At 36.3% G+C, this 17976-nt stretch overlaps 1 protein-coding gene and 1 long non-coding RNA gene across 15 annotated transcripts in view; one reads left to right on the forward strand and one right to left on the reverse strand.

Annotated features, from left to right (window-relative positions):
• Positions 1-17976, forward strand: part of PTPRK (protein tyrosine phosphatase receptor type K) — a 576007-nt gene that overhangs the window by 25562 nt on the left and 532469 nt on the right. The window lies entirely within an intron of this gene.
• Positions 1431-8520, reverse strand: LOC116548915. Its single transcript, XR_004267619.1, has 3 exons — positions 8181-8520; positions 7758-7762; positions 1431-1443 (listed from the first exon to the last, which is right to left on the reverse strand). It is a non-coding gene; the product is annotated as an uncharacterized LOC116548915 (long non-coding RNA).

The following is a 17976-nucleotide window of genomic DNA, read 5'->3' on the forward strand; positions in this document are numbered from 1 at the left end:
GCTTACTAATGTCAGAAAAATAGCAATTCAGCTCTTACTTTCTCCCCTATACTTTCAGGGCATTATGACAGTTTTAATGTGAGTTGTAAAATGTAGGGAGGTATACTCTTAATTCTTTTTCATGCACATAAATCAAGTTTTAGGATCTTTTGGAAATGTTTACTAGAAAAAACATCATGGGCAGATTTTAAAATGCTTTTGGATTGCATGGCGGCATGGTGCCACTTCCATTGAAGTCTTGTAATATTTTATTTTCCTTCCCAAAGAGTCAAGATAAATCCTGTAAACATTTTTTCTCCTCTTCTTGTTTCGGTTGTACTATTGTGTTTGGCTCTAGCCTTTTGCCCCCTGGGAAACAAAAGTGTTTTTTCACTTCGTTGCTCCCGCTGAGTACTCCAGCTGTTGGGCAGCAGTTTCAAAGTTGTTCCCTATTTATACATTGCAAGTCTGGCTGATCACAAAGGTTCCTATATGTTATCTGAAGCACAATATACTAATTTCAGGCATATATTTTGAAGGAAAATTGTTGTCAAAATTTACGAAAATGGAGCTAATTTTATCTTTTAAATTTAAAATCTAGTTTAACTATATCATTATATCCTTAAAAAATGGTTATGGTGAACATCAGCATAACATGTAATCTTATAAAAATAAAGCAAATTTATCAATTAGCCAAGTTCAAGAAACTACGCCTTTTTTTTTTCCTTTTTCCTTTTCTTTTTTTTTTTTTTTTTTTTAAAGATACAGGGTCTTGCTATGCTGCTCAGGCTGGAGTCCAGTGGCTGTTTACAGTTGAGGTCATTGTTCGTTGCAGCCTCAAATTCCTGGGCTTAAGGGATCCTCCTGCCTCAGCCTCCCAAGTAGATGGACTACAGACACCTGTTCTAGTAACTACTCTTTATCTATTTAACATTAACAAATGTGGTAAAACACTAGCGTGTAGCAGGCACTATGTTAGTCTTCGTTTAGGTTTTGCCCTCTAGGAGCTTCAGTCGGTTTGGAGAAATGTTCATGTCGATAAATGTTACAACTCACATAGGAATGAAGTGCTTAGAGAAGACAGATGACAGTTACTGGCTGTATCTGGAGAAGTTGGATAAAGTATCATAGATGAGGGTATAGTTACCTTGGGAGTTTCCAGATGAAGAGATGGAGGAAATGTACCTTGATGACACCAAGTCACCCAATGTGCTTGGTTACCATATGGCTCAAATAAAGCACTTGGATTTGGTGATTTCTAAACTCTCTTCTAGTTCTATGAATTGACCACAGTGTAAGTATAGTTGTGTGTGTGGGGAGGGGGAGGGAAGGGAAGTGCTTGAGATGTTCATATGTAATAAATTTTTAAAAATTGTTTTAGTGTTTTTAATTTCTAGTTTTTAGTGAATTTTGGTAAATAGAATTTGCTCTTGGGAAAAAGTAAAGGAGGTGAATGCTGGTTTTCTTTTGCAGCAGAAATAGTCAGCTCATTCATTCATTTAACATATATTGTTGAGTGCCTAGCATGTACTAGATATTGTTAGAGAGCAGTAAAAATACATATTCTGGCTTCTAAAATGCTTTCATGTTGTGGCACATGGGACACCACACTCTGGATTGGGGGAGAATTTGGGGTATGGGTTGCTACAAAAATTAGCAAACATCAGTCTCTCCTGCCCTCTCCAAAAAGCATGAGGGGGCTATCTAATAGAAGGGGGAAAGTGGGTCTAGGCTTGGAATGGCTAGGTGGAAAGTGTGCTAGCAGGGGGTTTTTGAAAGGCAAGGGTTTCCATATGCAAAGATGGGGAGATGGGGCGTTTCAGATGAAGAGAAAACTTAAGACTATTTTCAGGCCAAACAGTCTAACTTGAAGGATGGATTATATTCAATAGAGTAGGAGGAATGACTTAGATACTGAGCATGAAAATAATAACAGCTATGATCTTGTCCTCATGCCAGGGGCTGTGGCAAGTGAATTTACTTATTAAATTCCTCAAAAATCCCATAAAATAAATATTATTGTGTCTCTATGTTATAGCTTCTTGAGGGGCCCCATGAGTAGTAAATGACAAATAGGTTTCAAACACAGGTCTGTCTGATATAGAAATACTTGATCTCAACCACCATAATATATTGGAATTTTTGTTTTTGGATGGTTAGGCTACAAGGTACTGTTGAAAATTTTGAGTAGGCAATTGCTTAAATGTGTACAATGTAACAGTATGATAAATTCCATAATAGTGTTAGATTTGGGGTATTCTGGGAACATACTGAAGAGGCAAACTACTCAGTTGGGGGTGGATGGATGGAATTTGCCCAGGAAGTGATATCAGCATTGAGACCCGAAGTTATTGAGCATTGAGATACAGCAGTTATCAGGACAAGATAGAGTCAATGAGGAGGGTTTTCTTGGTAGAGAGGGCAACATGCGAAGAGCCCAGAAGTAAAGCAGTAGGAGTTGCTACTGGTATCTTTGAAGATTCTGTAATACAGATGAATGTGGCAATTTGTGGGTATTATGAAGGGAATGATGACTTTATCTGGGAGGCAACCTGATGATGTGGAAGGGTTTTAGGCAGGTAGGCAGGGGAATGATAGGATCAGACTTCCACAATTAGAAGATTTTGTGAAATTCATTTAAACAAATGTGAACAGTAGTGAATCAATTCCCAGGGGAAGTTTCATTGCCAGGTATTCTTCCTGCCTTGAAGATTAGCTTGTTAGTTACCAAGCAGCTTTTGTTTTTAGTGTCTATGCTTGTGGTTGGTAACTTTTGCTATACTTGTTCTTCTGCTGTCCGCCATTCCATTCTCCATCTGTCACTCACACAGAACCCTAGCCAGGATCATAAAGGGTGATTGAAAAGGTAACAAGAGAAAAGAAATGATAGATTAACATAAGCCTGATATTTGTTTCAGTGGCAGATTTTGGTGTTCACATGAGTATCTGAGCCTGTCTAAATTAATCTTATGCTCTCACCACAGTCTTTTAGCTCGGGAATTGACCGCAGGTAAAATAATTGGAAATTATTGGTATAGCCGAAACTGCATTACAGCTGCCAAGTGTGCATACACGGGAGCCAGGCTTCTTTTGTCTGCTTCCTCATAAACATTCTTTCCGCATTCTTTATCAGCACATAATCCTGAGACAGAAAAAGCCTTTGTTTCCCACTGGGAATGTGAGAAAATCAAAGCTATCTATTGGTTTTGGTCCTGGTTAGGAACCACTAACATTTCTATATTAACCACCTAGGTTTTGAATTGAGACAGATGTTATCAGCAAGATATGTCCTCCATTTTCCCCAAAGATATTATCCCAGTACAAGAAATCTTAAAGACAGACTACAAATGTCTATTTTCATCTACCTGATGCTGTGATTTATGGATACTTGTTAGACATATAAATTTAATGGAGCTTAGTTTAATAGTAAGCAATTGTGTAGAACTTCCCATGTGCCAGGCATTTGATGTATATTAATACATCTAATCATCACCACAGTCATGTGAGGTAGCTATTATTGTTTTATACTGTTTGTTATACACTGAAATGTATTCCCCAAAATTCTTATGTTGAAGCCCTAACCCCTAGTGTGATTGTATTTGGAAATAGGGCCTTTAAAGAGGTAATTAAGGTTAAACGATGTCATGAGAGTGGAACCCTAATCTACTATGACTGATGGCCTTCTTAAAAAAAGAAAGAGACTCCAAGAATGTGTGTTCACAGAAATAAAGACAGAAGACCAGAAGGTGGCTCTCCAGAATTCAAGGCGAGTTCTCAGGAGAAACCAGACTTGTTGGTATCTGAAACTACGAGAAAATTAATTAATGTTTTAAGCCTTCAAGTCTGCAGTATTTTGCTATGTTGGCCCTGGTATACTAATACATACACATTTTGCTATGTAGGAAAATGAAGGCAGAGAGATTGAGTGACTGGCCCAAGGTCACACGGCTAGAAAATGACAGAATTAAGATTCACATATGGAGAGTGTGATTATGGAATCAATGCTGTTAATCACCATGCTGTACTGCTTCTCATGAAGATAGAGCTTTCCAGCATTGGGGCCAGGGTGGTATGACCATATACCTCTGGTGTTTCCCCTCCTCTTATTTTCTGTATCCAGCCCTCTGCATTCTAGTGTATAATACTTATGGACTATTTACCTTGGGCTATACTATGTAGGAATGATGCATCTGCAGGATCCCTTACTCTTGTCATGGTTGGCAGTTTGCTCTGGCTTGAGCAATTTCATGGCTCAGAATGAGTAGGGTCAGCAAACACCGTTAACATTCTTCTTGTCATGAATTAACTTTTCAAATAACAGCAAAACTCAGCTTCATTTTTCCCCCCTTTTTAGTCTCCTTGATTCAGTTAAAGAATGTTTTTTAGTCTATTCTTGCCTGTCGTATTTTGAAAAAGGTATTTTGTGAAAGGACAGGAAGAAAGAAAGAGGAGAGAAGAGCAGTTGTTTCAATTAAAGTGACAATGTAAACACCTATGATTAGTGTGATGAATTGAGCACTTTTTAATTACTTAAATATGTTTAATATGTTACATGTTTTCAAACAGTCTTTAAAATGTAGTAGCGTTTTTTCTGTAGACACTTAAACCTCAGCAAACCTGAAGAAATGATACAGTTGTAAAATGCAGTACAATGACCTTCGAGGGTGAGTAAGTGTGGGAAGCTTTCCTGAAAATGCAGATGTAGAATGGATTATATTGTATACATATCTACATTGGGGTTGATCTGGGAAATTATAAAAAGTTCATTTCTGTGCTCATTAAACATTTCCTACAAATTTGAAATTGTGTCAGTTGTATAGGAAAACAAAACTTATAATGCATACATGGACTCCTTTCCTGATCCTCCTTTTAATGATGGAATTAAACGAAAAGCAGACAGTGTATACAGGGTCATAGGCCTTTCATGTAGTGTAATTTAGTACAGATACATAGGCACAGACAAAAAGAATAAAATTAGATTTTATATTTTCCTTAATTTTATATGACTAAGAGCATTATCAGAGAAGTATTGTTTAATTTCTGAAACCATGTTACTATCACTTTAGTTATTATGATTCAGGCCTGAGTATATGTATCATTTCCAAGTGAAGTTTGCTCCCAGCTCATGGATCAACACATTATCTGTTCTGTGTGCAGGACTCTTCCCAGGATAAGATGAAACAGGATTGAGTTTTACTCTTAACTGTGAAAATAAACATAAACTGCCTGTGGAATGATTTATGCAGTTTTTTTTTCCATCATGGAACCAATTTGTTATCTATTTCTGCATATAATTTCAGTAGAAAATATGTTCCATATTCAAAATAAAATATTTCTCCTTATGTATTACTTTATTTAGTACCTGAAGGTGCACTCCTCAACTTATGGCACTAGTATTGATTGCTGTGGAAATATTTTCAGAACTCAAGTTTATGATTTGTAGAAAGTGTACCAGGGAATCACATGAATTATTAATTTTTTTTACGTATGCATTTTTCTCCTGCCTATTCATGGTAAAAATAAAGAAGTGTAAATTATGAGAAAAAGATTATTTTAATATACGGTAGAGTTTTTTTCCTTTCCTATTAGAGATCAGTGGCTTTATAGCTTAATGTAGTTTTTTTATGTGAGTAAACTTATCCTAGTTTTAAAACACTCTATTTGTTTGTACAAGCTGAAAAAATATTTATTGCATTTTCTTCATAGTTGAAATTCACTTTTAAGAATTCCCTTTAGATTTCATAGAATTAAATGACATTTAAATTTATTTATTGCAAAACATCAGTGCAATTATGCCAACTTACGTACGATGCTTTTCTTCTTGAACCATATGCCTTTACTACCTACTCCCAGAAATGCTGAATATGGGCTGCTTATTGGCAAAACTAACTGGAAATATGGAGGTTTTGCTCTGAGTGCACTAATAAGCAATTTTAGCATGTAATTATCCAGCATATTCAATAAGAAAGGTGAGGTGGAACCCTTATTTCAAAGAAAATTATCTGCTTTTGTTTATGTTAGAAATAGCATATTCTATTGGCCCCTAGAGAGTAGGCATCTGGCTGTGGATGCCCAGTACTATTCTCCATTCTGATAACAGCATCCAGATTTTGCTTTGGGAGTTGTGATGGTTAATATTGAGTGGCAACTTGATTGGATTGAAGGATGCAAAGTATTTTTTGTTACCGGGTATGTCTTTGAGGGTGTTGCCGAAGCAGATTAACGTTTGAGTCAGTGGATTGGGAGAGGTAAACCATACATATCGGTGGGCACCATCTAATCAGCTGCCAGCGTGGCTAGAATAAAGCAGGCAGAAGAAAGCGGGATTACAGACTTGCTGAATTTTCTGGCCTTCATCTTTGTCCCGTGCTGGATGCTTCCTGCCCTTGGACATCCGTCTCCAAGTTCTTCAGCCTTTGGACTCTTGGACTTACACCAGTGATTTGCCAGGGTCTCTCAGACCTGTGGCCACATACTGAAGGATGTACTGTTGGCTTCCCTACTTTTGAGGTTTTGGGACTTGGGCTGAATTCCATGCTTCTCAGCTTCTCAAGGGCCTACTGTGGGGCTTCACCTTATGACTGTGTGAATTAATACTCGTTAGTAAACTCCTCTTAATATATACAATTATCCTATTAGTTCTTTTCCCCTAGAGAACCCTAATACGGGAATCTATACCTCATTGAGTGCAGTTTTGGAGGCAGAAAGGTTTGATACCTTTTCTTACTGGTGATAAGGGTGTCATCCGTCACTCCTATTACAAAAGACAGGTTAACAAGAGAAAATCATAACAAATTTATTTAATCAAGCTTTATGTGACTTGGGAGTCTTCAGAAATGAAAACCTAAAGACCCAGGGAAAACTTTATTTTTATGCTTAGGATTGATGAGGAATGGACACTCCCCCATCACTCTGTTACTGTTAGATCATTTCCTTTTGTGAAAACCTGTCTGTCCTTCTTCTTGACCTTTCTGTGTAGTATTGCTTCTTTTGGGGTATGCTGTAGGGCCCCTCTGGAATGAGGTTTTTTAGGGGAGGATGGAGAAGGGAGAGGGAAAGCCATCCTCTCAGAGGTAGTGAACATTGTAAAATTTAAAATATGAGCACTCACGGCATGCAGCTTTCCTGTCATGTCAAGCAAGCAGTAGAAGAGAGGGAGAGGAACTGGAGTGCTCTGCCATGTTAAAATTCCCTGGTTCAGTTGTTGTTGAGAGCTAGCTGCTTTCTTGTGTATCTTGCAGTTTAATTATTCAACATTTCCTTTGATTCCACAAGTCAATACATTTCTTTTTTCTGAGCAAGTTTGAGTTCAATTTCTGTCACAACCAAAGTGATATCTATGTCAATTAGATATTTTTTCTGTGTTCATATTCATAAATTATTTCTCTCTCTCCCTCTCTCTTCTTCTTTTTCTCTTTTTCTTTCAGGATCTGGCTCTGTCACCCAGGCTGGAGTGCAGTGGCATGATCTCAGCTCACTGCAGCCTTCACCTCGGTCTACCAAGTACATGGATGCCACAGGCTTGTGCCACCTCGCCTGGCTGATTTTTGTATTTTTTTGTAGACAGGGTTTCTCCATGTTGCCCAGGCTGGTCCCAATTCCTGAGCTCAAGTAATCCTTCGGTCTTGGCCTCCCAAAGTGCTGGGATTACAGGCTTGAACCACCTTGCCTGGCCATATTCATAAATTATTTCAATAATTATCAGAGTATAGACAGAGTTTTTTTTTCTGCTTTTTGGAAGTAATACATTCAATAGACACATGATTATTTCCCTAAACTTTTTCTTTATGGTTGTCATAAAAAGTCTGTATGTTAATTAATGTCATAGTTAGTTTACCACTTTGCCCATGTTACTTAAATACTTAGGTTTTCTGTCACCCTTTATTAGTTTTTTTTTTTTTTTTTAGAAAAAATTAAAAATAACAGAATTTTGTGCATTTTTAGTAGTACTGTGTGGGTTAATTTCTAACAGCTGGATTATTGATAACGGATGAAGCTATTTAATGAACATACATTTTAGAATTCAAATAAAATTGAACACAAATGTAAACTCTTCCAGTCACTACTTAAGTGGCATTAGTTAGACAATTGTTTACTTCTTGGTCAAAATGAGTATAGCTTATCTTCTGGCTTTGTTACAAAAATGAAATGAAAAGAGGGTATGTAGATTTAAAAAAGTGTATTTATCACCCAAGAAAGACGTTTCTACAAGTATTTTCATAGAATCAGACATTGTTTGTGTCTGATTATTAGTATTTATTACTTAATAACATATTTCCAGCACAAGCACCATTCTGTTTATTCTTGGACCTTGTCAACATCCCTCTTCTGCTTGGAAATCCTTTCTTTGGTGGTGATTACCTTCAATCTTAGTCCCGTTAGAATAGCTACTCCATTGTTCTTCCATAGGCTCTTCCTTCCTTTACTAGCATTCCTCAAGGGGGACAGCAACTGTGTAAAATAGTTCTCTTTCCTTTTACTTCATTTTAGTTATCATAGCAACACACATGAGACACATTATCTCTGTGTCTCTTCATGACTGGGAACTTGCCTTTGTAATAACAGTGATTGTTATGTATCAGGCATTATCTGTTTGTGCCTGTGCATGCATTTTCAATGAATGATTTACTAGATAAATCATTTTAATGATATAAATCTCTATAAGGTTACATTGGTATGGGAACCAGGAAAGTTTTCCCTTCACTCTGTTTTTTGTTTCAACCAGTGAAAGAAGTGGTTGAAAATCTGGTGGCAGCAGAACTATTTGAAGATTAAATAGCACAATAGCTGGTTACTTGTTTAGAACCTGATGATAAATTTGTGATGTGTACTAATATAACAAATTGTTCTAAATTTAAAATGTCATTACTTAGTGATTTTAAAAGTGATTATGGGTTGATTGCAACAAAGTCACGGGTTAACATTTTTATAGACTACTAGGTATTTCTGATAATTTTCCTAATCATATAGTTGAATTGTAATTATATAGCTTGTATTTATTTGTGGGTAGCATTAAAATTTCATATAATTTACATTTGGTATATGGACGACCTCATTTTTCCTTTTCATTGTGGGTTCAGAGACCTCACTCTAATGCATTTGATCCCATGTGCCTCCTATTGAGACTGTCTGCTTGTTAAATGGAAATTTAATTTTTATGAGGTTTGTATGTGTTTTGCAGCAAATTAAAATTATAGTGCTTAGAGTTGTGGATTTGATTTGTGTCTTCTGAAAGGAAAATAAACTGTTGAGTTTAAAAATGTGATTTGATTTGAACAAACTGTGCTAATTAAATTTATTTTTGAGGACACTATTAGCAGAAAAAATACAAATTGGTGCAATTTTCCATTGCATCATTTTGTATTTCAGAAGTATAATTCAATATTTTCTCAACACTTTGTTTTTAAAATAAAGCATTAACAAAATTTACAAGTGACTTAATTGTGTTTTAAAAGTTTACTTTATAAAAGATTAGTCAGGATATGGTTTCTTCTCTAGTTTACTTCTAACCATGGGAACAAATATATGTAAGTATTGTCACTTGATAACTGGCTCAACAACAATGAAATTAGCATCACAAACTCAGACTTATTCAAATTTGTTGAAGCTAGTATAAAGCCTCTAGGTAGAATTTTATGAAGGTTAATAATTTACTTTAAAATTTAAGATTACAAACAGGATTGAAATTAACCTTTAGCAAGCATTACTTTTTCAAAATAGTTATAATTTTACTGTTAGGAATTTAAAAATCTTGCTAAGCATTTATCATTAAGGGTTCTAGAGAAGGAAGTAAAAAGAAGGGTTGGTGATTCTTAAACCCACTATTTTTGAGAAAACATATGTTTGCTAAAAGATCACTACTCATTAAATGTACTTTAATATGTCTTCAGCATAATATAGGACCAATGGTGATGAATACATTCATTAATACCAAATGAGAAAAAACAAGGGGTTTTTGTTTGTTTTATTTGATAAACATGGTAACCATAAAGTGTATATCTAGGATTTATCAGTTAATTATATTTGAAGGGCACTTTGGTCAGTAGCTAGGATGTGTTTGAGGAATCAAGGGAAATTAGGGCTGCATAACAGAACCACGAAGAGGGGAAAATACATTGGAAAGGAAATGACTGACCCTGGAAATTATTAGGACATCCTGCCCAGGATGTCATTACTAAATCTGTGTTCCGTTATTTTTATAAAAAGATACCATCTATACACACCAGAGGACAATGGCAAGCAGACATAATTGGGCTGTAGACATTTCATATCATGTTAGTCTAGTACTTTTAATTAGAGTTTCAGTTTAATTATAGTATAATTCCAAACTAGCTGCAGGCACTGAGTATCTAATGAGGGAGTGCAGAGATTTTATTTAGGACAGGTTGGTTCTTCATATCAAGGGATAGCCATGATTGGGTGCAAAATTACATTGAATGCATTGTGTAATGTCTGTGACCTGAGATTATGGAAACCTGTGAGTTCCTTTAGTCACATCAGAGTTCCATTACTATGTTTTCTTATCTTCTCTTGTTCGCCTTATCAATACATAATTATTCAGTAAGAGAGTCAGGTTCAATATTACTACACTTAACCTAGGCGAATTTGTAATATCAGAGGGAGAAGAAGATGAAAAGGGAAAGGAAATGAAAAATAAAAATTAGTATTATTTTTAAATTAAATTATTTATATAAGAAACATGCTGCTTTTTGCTTTTAAACACACAAAGTAGCAGATGTAAATGAATTAATAGGATAAAGCAAGTTGCTAGAAAAAAAGTACCTCTTTTTTTTTTTTTTTTTTTGAGACGGAGTTTCGCTCTTGTTACCCAGGCTGGAGTGCAATGGCGCAATCTCGGCTCACCGCAACCTCCGCCTCCTGGGTTCAGGCAATTCTCCTGCCTCAGCCTCCTGAGTAGCTGGGATTACAGGCACGCGCCACCATGCCCAGCTAATTTTTTGTATTTTTAGTAGAGACGGGGTTTCACCATGTTGACCAGGATGGTCTCGATCTCCTGACCTCGTGATCCACCCGCCTCGGCCTCCCAAAGTGCTGGGATTACAGGCTTGAGCCACCGCGCCCGGCAGTACCTCTTATAGGAAGTAAAATCAGAATTATATTATTATTGAATTACATTATTTTAATGAAAGACATGCTGCCTTTTTGCTTTTAAACATTCCGAGTGGTAGAAAACGAGATGTAAATAAGTATGCTGGATAAAAAATGTTGTAGAAAAAAATACGACTCTTGTGGGCCTTGATAATGTAACAAAGTATTACTTTGCTCAAACTTTTGAAAATAAATAGGTAAGTTGCTGGGCCCAGTGTTGGTGGCATTAGTACACTGTTGAGCACTTATGTCTAAATATTTAATAGACATTCAGATTAGTAAAATTTTAATTTAATTAAGAATCGTGCATCTAAGGAAGTTAGCCCTCAGTTGGCTCAGCTAAGAAAAAAGGATGATGTTGATGCATCAAGTGGTTTTATGAACAGGATATCACCTGGCTCCTCCTTGCTCTGACATCATTTGTTGTTGTCTGGAATAATGAGAACTCTTCATTGGCTTAATGCCTTTGCTTGCAAGAGACAGATGCTATCTGATCCCTCCTGTCAGAAGAATTCCCAGAATAAGCCATTCAACCAAGAACAATCGGTGTCCTGTTGAGTGCAAACAGAAGAAGAGGGAATTCTCTGTATTTCCCAGCACCTTGCTTTTTCAGTTGGTGTGTGTTCATCAGCAGCAGAAACTGTTCACTGACTGTCGAGCTGAAGTGGCACATGGGTGGCTTGTGAGGCGCTTTTCTGTGATTTGGCTGTTACTACTTTGAGTTAACTGTTCACTGTCTAAGATGTCCACATTACTAGTTTACTTTTAGCCTTTCCGTTGAGCCTATTTTCTAAAGTGTGTTTCTATTCCCCTCTTCTGGTGTATACATTATATTTGAAACACGTCTCTGTTTCTAGTCCTTCTCTTCTTTCTCCACCTCCTTTTCCTTCTCGTCTTATGACCACATCTAATTCACAGGCAGAGTTTTCTTAAAGACTGCTCCCATTTCAGAGTAGCTTAAGCAATACATTGTGGCTAAGAACAAATATATTACAGTGCAATATGAACTATAAGAAAATGTAGAAAGAGATGCAACTCTGAAATGTACTTCCAAATTCACTGTAGGCTTGGGTGGATATTACATGTGCTGCCTATTTCACTTATATTTCACCTCTTAAAAGGTCTGGGAATGTTTTCCAACATCATTCAGCACAGTTCTAGGTCTCATCAGGGCTGGCACAGTCAATTTTCTTGTTTGAACTGCTAGGAGCAAGTGCTAAAAACAAACAACTAAAAAGAAACAGTGTAAATTGCTAATTTGTGCTACTGCCTGAAATCCATGCAAACAGGATTCATTCATTAGTTCTTATTTATTTTGGGGATAGCATATTTGGTTAGAACAAAAGTCAGTTCTGAGAAGAAAATGTCCAGTAACCAAACAGTCCATTTTAGAACCCCCCCTTGAGTTAGTTAGCAAGCCTTTTTTATGTGCTAGATTTTTGCAAAATGCTATCTATATAGTCCTAGAAAAGATAAAAGACCCATAAGACCCAGTTCTTTGAAGTATGTAAGTCTTGTTGGATTCTCTTAAAATGTACATTCATGAAAATTCTTGGTAGAGGATGAAGACTATCTATCAACAAGTTAGCAATATTATAATTTAAAATTATAATATTTTAAAACAGACTATCTCCAAGGCAACCGAAGAATGATATTGAATTGGGTCAAGAAAGAGGGAGGTAGATTTACAACTGGAGGAAAAGGATGTGGAAGGGATTCTTAATAAAGGAGGTCTTAATACCACAATCCTTGCAATGCAGTTACAGTATTGCATGGGGAAAGAGACATCATTATAATAGAAAAATAATGAACTACTTGGTCACTTAAAGAGTAAGTTTCCATTCATTTTTCTGATCTTAGTTTATCATCTCAAAATCTACATTGGTTAGTCTCTTGGGAGTTTTGCAAGTTGTAAACATCCATCGACATAAAGCAATTAAAACACAGAGCATTTGGCCTGCAAAAATGGCAAATATGAAAAAAAAAATACAGGATTTCATGTTCTAAATCTTGGCAGTGAGGTAAGGTAAGTGACCAGTTAACAGTTGAAACTAAATAATTGGCTATATATTTCATGTTAACATGTGAATAAAATTAAAGACTATGTATGAATGAAGAAAATACATTTCAAAATTACTTCAAAAGATAAGGTGTAATTTGAGCTTTTAATTTTTTTTTTCTCTCTGAAATTAGAATTGAAAATGCAAACCTGTTTGACTCTTTATGTGTTTTACAGCTTGTTCTCAGGGCTGTACTGTGTATAAAAGTAGAGGACTGTCCAAAGTATGGTATGTGTACCAATCTTATCAGTGGAGTTTAAAGTTATATTGGTAAGAGTGTGATAAAGAGTGACTGAGGGAAGAGGGATTTTAGTGATGAGTAATGATAAGTGAATTTGGAGAAGCAGTGAAAGTATTTTTAATGGCTTGAATAGTACAGTATAAGATTTTAGGTTTTGTTCCTTGTGATGTATGAAGACTCAGAGTGGGCCTTGGCAATGAGTGGCTGATGTGGTATTGGAATTATTCTGATAAAGAGGGCAGAACACTGGACTGGAAGTCATGAACCCTGGGTTTTGTAGACTTGGCTTCACTTCCAACTATGTATGTGAATTTGTGACAGTTAATTTGCCTTTTTGAGCCTTAGCTTTTCATCAGGAAAATGAGGGTGTCAAACTGCTCTGTAAGATGCCTTACCTATTGTGTGAGGTGGTTCTGTCAATTCAGCACTGAGAAGAAACTGAAGGTGTGTGGATGAGCTAGGGACTAACTAATTCATATTTGAGGAATAAGGACTTGAGCTGGAACCACATTTAAAACTGAAGAAGAAAGGAGAAAGCAGGGAGATGTGGTAGAGGTAGAAATGGTAATTTGTTGATAATGAAGAGAAGGAGTCACAGATAACTTTAAATTTATGAGCCCAGGGGTTTGGGAGGACAAAAGTAACACTGAAGATTACGGGGAATTTACCAACACTTGCTTATTGTTGGGGGAAGAAGAGCTCAGGTTTTCACATGTCCAATTTTAGTTGACATGTGAGTGAGATGTCCTGCAGGCATCTGGAAGAACAAGTATGAAAGGGGAATGGGAGAGGTCAAGCCTGGTGATGGCTCCCGGGTTTCAGCAACAGTCAGGCTGTCATTAGAACAGAAAGCGAATGAGATCAGTGAGCTCACTGAGGAAGGAATCAGAAAAAAAGAACATTGGCCTAAGATGTGGTATTGGAGTGGGAGTGGGGGAAGTGCTTTTGCGTAATTCAGAGCCAGTGTGTGTGGAAGTCAAGGACAAACAGAAATGGGAAAGGCAAAGGGTATCTGAGAGTTTGAGAAAGCCACTGAATTTGGTTATGAGATATACTAGGTGGATTCTGGGCAACTGCCTTGAGCTATTTCTTGAATATTGAAGTGAAAGAAATAATTAAAACTATTAGAGTCCTTATTTTAACCAAAAAACAGAAGTTAGACATTCTAGCAGGTAGGAAAATAGTGTTTAGTAAAATTCAAGACACTTCATTTGTTTGCTGTGAGAAAAGAAAAGCTATTTCCCCCTTTTAATTCTGCTTTCAATGAGCAATTAACAATCCTCTCTAATCATTTCTCTTTCAAATCCTATCTGTACTGCTTTACCATCTACCCATGTGAAGCATATCTCTCTTAGGAAGGTGGAGAAAGAAAACCTGTGTGTGAAACCACCTCCTTAATACTCCTATTGCGATTAAAAATGTACCCTCTCCCAGCCTGTTTACTACAAAGAGGCCCTGTGTCAGCTTGGTGTCATCACCACCTTCTGTAAACACTATGTGTGAATTAAGATGGATTTTGTTACAGTGGAATTTGGACATTGATTGGGATTGCGGCAACAGAATTTTATAACTCTGTTTAGTTCATAAGGGCTTAAAGCAAGTGATCTACATGAGGTTGGGTAAAATTACTGGGTTTCCCTCTGCCTAATTTTCAGTGTCATAATCATTTCAGAAATAAAATGCAGATTTTTTTTTTTCCGCCTGAGACACTGAATTAGTTGCAATAACTTTGCACCAGAATCATACAGTTTTATTGATTTACAGCGCCAGTGAACTGGGCCATTGAACACACCATAAACTTTGTGGCAAGACAAGAAGTTTTCTGGGCTAGTCATTAAGCACCCTTTTTTCAAATAGAACAATACCAGCTACTCTCTAGTAGAGTCAGTTTTCAGAGAGTTTACCCCAGCTTCAAATGTATCCCCCTACCGACTTCGAGCATTTGGCTTGCTTTGTAGCTCTCTAGGGAGGAGTGGTAGCCCAGCTGCACTGGGTGAGGAAGAGTCAGCCACCTGGATGGCTAAGGTGACATTGGTATGGAGCTGATTGCTAACTTACCTGTGAGTCCAGGAAGAGGAAGTACTATAAGGAATTTTGTATCTTAGGAATTTTATTTCCTAGCAATATATCTTAACCTGCAACTGGAGACACTTGCTTATTTGCCTGTAAATTAATACAACTTTAACATTGTCTTACCAATTCTATTTTTGTATCCATAATAGTAGTTTTCTCTGATACGGGCAAGTGAAAAGGAAAGTAACTGAAAATGTGCTGCTAAGTAACAAACGCCCAAGGCACGGTCATCTTTACTTTTGCTAAAACAACAAACAGAAAACTCCCAAAACTCACACATATTTGAAATCATCTTTTTCTAAGAGTGGCAGAGTATCATAAAAATCCAAAATGGCCTGTATCCATGGTCTTGTTTGTAACATTATTTCATTTGCATTTGTCAGCATGAAGGTCATGTTAGGGCTACTTGAATATCTGTATTGCACTCTCCAGTGTGGAAAGAAGACCAAAGAAGATTAGAGCAGCCCCAGGACAAGCACATCAAATAAAAGTACCAAGCAGTACTTGAAGTGTGGTCAGATGCAACCCTTTGCAGCCACCAATACTCAGGCACAGTGATGGCTCCAGAATGGATCTGGTGAGAAGGCACAAAAGGAAGGTCCTGTGTATTTGCTGGTATTCTATCAGAACACAAGAGTAAGGAAGGAGAGTGTAAGTAAGTTATGAAGGAGCTTATGAGCCATAAGCAAAATCACACTCTTCCGATCTTTGTTCTACTTTCTTTTTCAATGAATGGTAGGCGTTAGAACACTATCTCCAAAGATTGCCTGAATTCATTAATCCCAAGTAGGTAGGAATACCACATCCCCTCTTTCAATGAGTTTTAAATGACCTCAACACATCTGCTCTAAGTAAGGTGACACTTAAATTGTATCTTTACATATATTGTACAGTTCCTTTCCTAGGCCTCTTCATTTTGGTGGCAGTGGCAATGGCATACGGAGAGTGATAGCTGGAGGAGGAGTTGTTAAATTATCCCCAAATGCCTCAGAATTGAACATGGTTTCTTCTTTCTATCCTGTGAAAGAAAGATGGCTTTTAATTATAATATTTTTTAAAAAATCAGGTTGGATTTTTACTAATGGAAAAAAATGGTCAGTGTTTAAATTGTATATTTGAATTTTTTTGTATACATCATTTTTATCACAAACATCAGAAGGCAAAAACAGTAACAAATAGTAGAAAAAGTAGAAAAGAGTTACACAGGTTTTCATTTCTTAGTCTTTTTGAATGAACTAAGTCTTTTCTTGGGTACTTTTAAATACTATTACTTGAAACATGGCGGTTATTCTTCTTGAAGTTTAGCTTTTTAGAATTTTATTTATAGGGTACAGAAAAAAGATTGCAACTTTGTGGTAAATGTTGAATGCAACCATGAAAACAATGTTACCTTTTTTCAGATCTCTTGTCTAGCTGTAATCTGCTAGTTACTAAGTGTAACGTGTTTATTTTCTTTAATAGAATTTGTTAGCTTCCTGAAATAAAATGAGCTTGCTTTATTTGCCATAAGTTTGTTACTTTTTCTAAAATTTAGTTCAGGGTAATTTCACACCAAAATGGGTAAACATTTTTATTCGTCTTGGCTTTCATGATTACTCTGACTTCTTCATAAAATTTGGAAATCACATTTTAACTTTTGATTGCCTCTTTATTAAGTGTTTGGAAAACACATGGAAGCCTTTTTATTTTACATACTGTGGTAACATTAAGATTTTATTCTTTTTCACTCTCTCCCTTTTTTTTTTTAGAAAAGCAGCTTAGAAAGTACCCATACTTGTTGAAATTTGTCATCATCTAGACCTTAATATCACATATCCTAAGTTCCCCACTAATTATTTGCAGATTTCCAGGACTTAAATATGTGCTAAACCTGAAAAGTATGGATGCGTCTTATGAATCAAACCAAAATGAAATTGTTTTCTTAACTATGAATGAGACTAAATAATTTTAAATCACTACCCAGCTGCAGTAAAGAGTGGTGAAATAAAATTAAACATACATATGGTATACACTTAAAGAGCTAAGCCTGCTTTATTAAAATGACTTTATTGCATCTCCAGTGTATGTTTATACATATTATTTCTTTTTTTCCCCTTGCCCTCGCCTCTCACCTCTCCCCTATACATATTCTTTCTAAAGATTCATGCTTAGCTGCTAGTTCATACTGCTTACATATTTTTGGATTCATTGACCTCATACAAGAAGTACGGTTCTCAGCACACAGGACATTCTGGTAAGACGCTTGTTGTCTTAAATATTTAATTGACAAATAAAAAATATATCTTCAAGGTTCTAATATGATGATTTGATATACATGTACATTGTCTAATGTTTACCACTATCAAATCAATTAACATATCTATCTTCATCCATAGTTACCATTTTTGTATATGTGTGTGTCCCAAGATATTGTTGAATGTCTGATTATATAACCCCAGTAAAAATGATGGAGATAGGCTCTTGATATGAGAGGGAAAAATGCAGTGAACACAGAGACTGCCATGCGGGGAGGGT

The sequence above is a fragment of the Sapajus apella genome, unplaced genomic scaffold (assembly GCF_009761245.1).
Source record: "Sapajus apella isolate SASKATOON/1434 unplaced genomic scaffold, GSC_monkey_1.0 scaffold6, whole genome shotgun sequence".
In the NCBI taxonomy this organism is placed as follows: domain Eukaryota; kingdom Metazoa; phylum Chordata; class Mammalia; order Primates; family Cebidae; genus Sapajus; species Sapajus apella.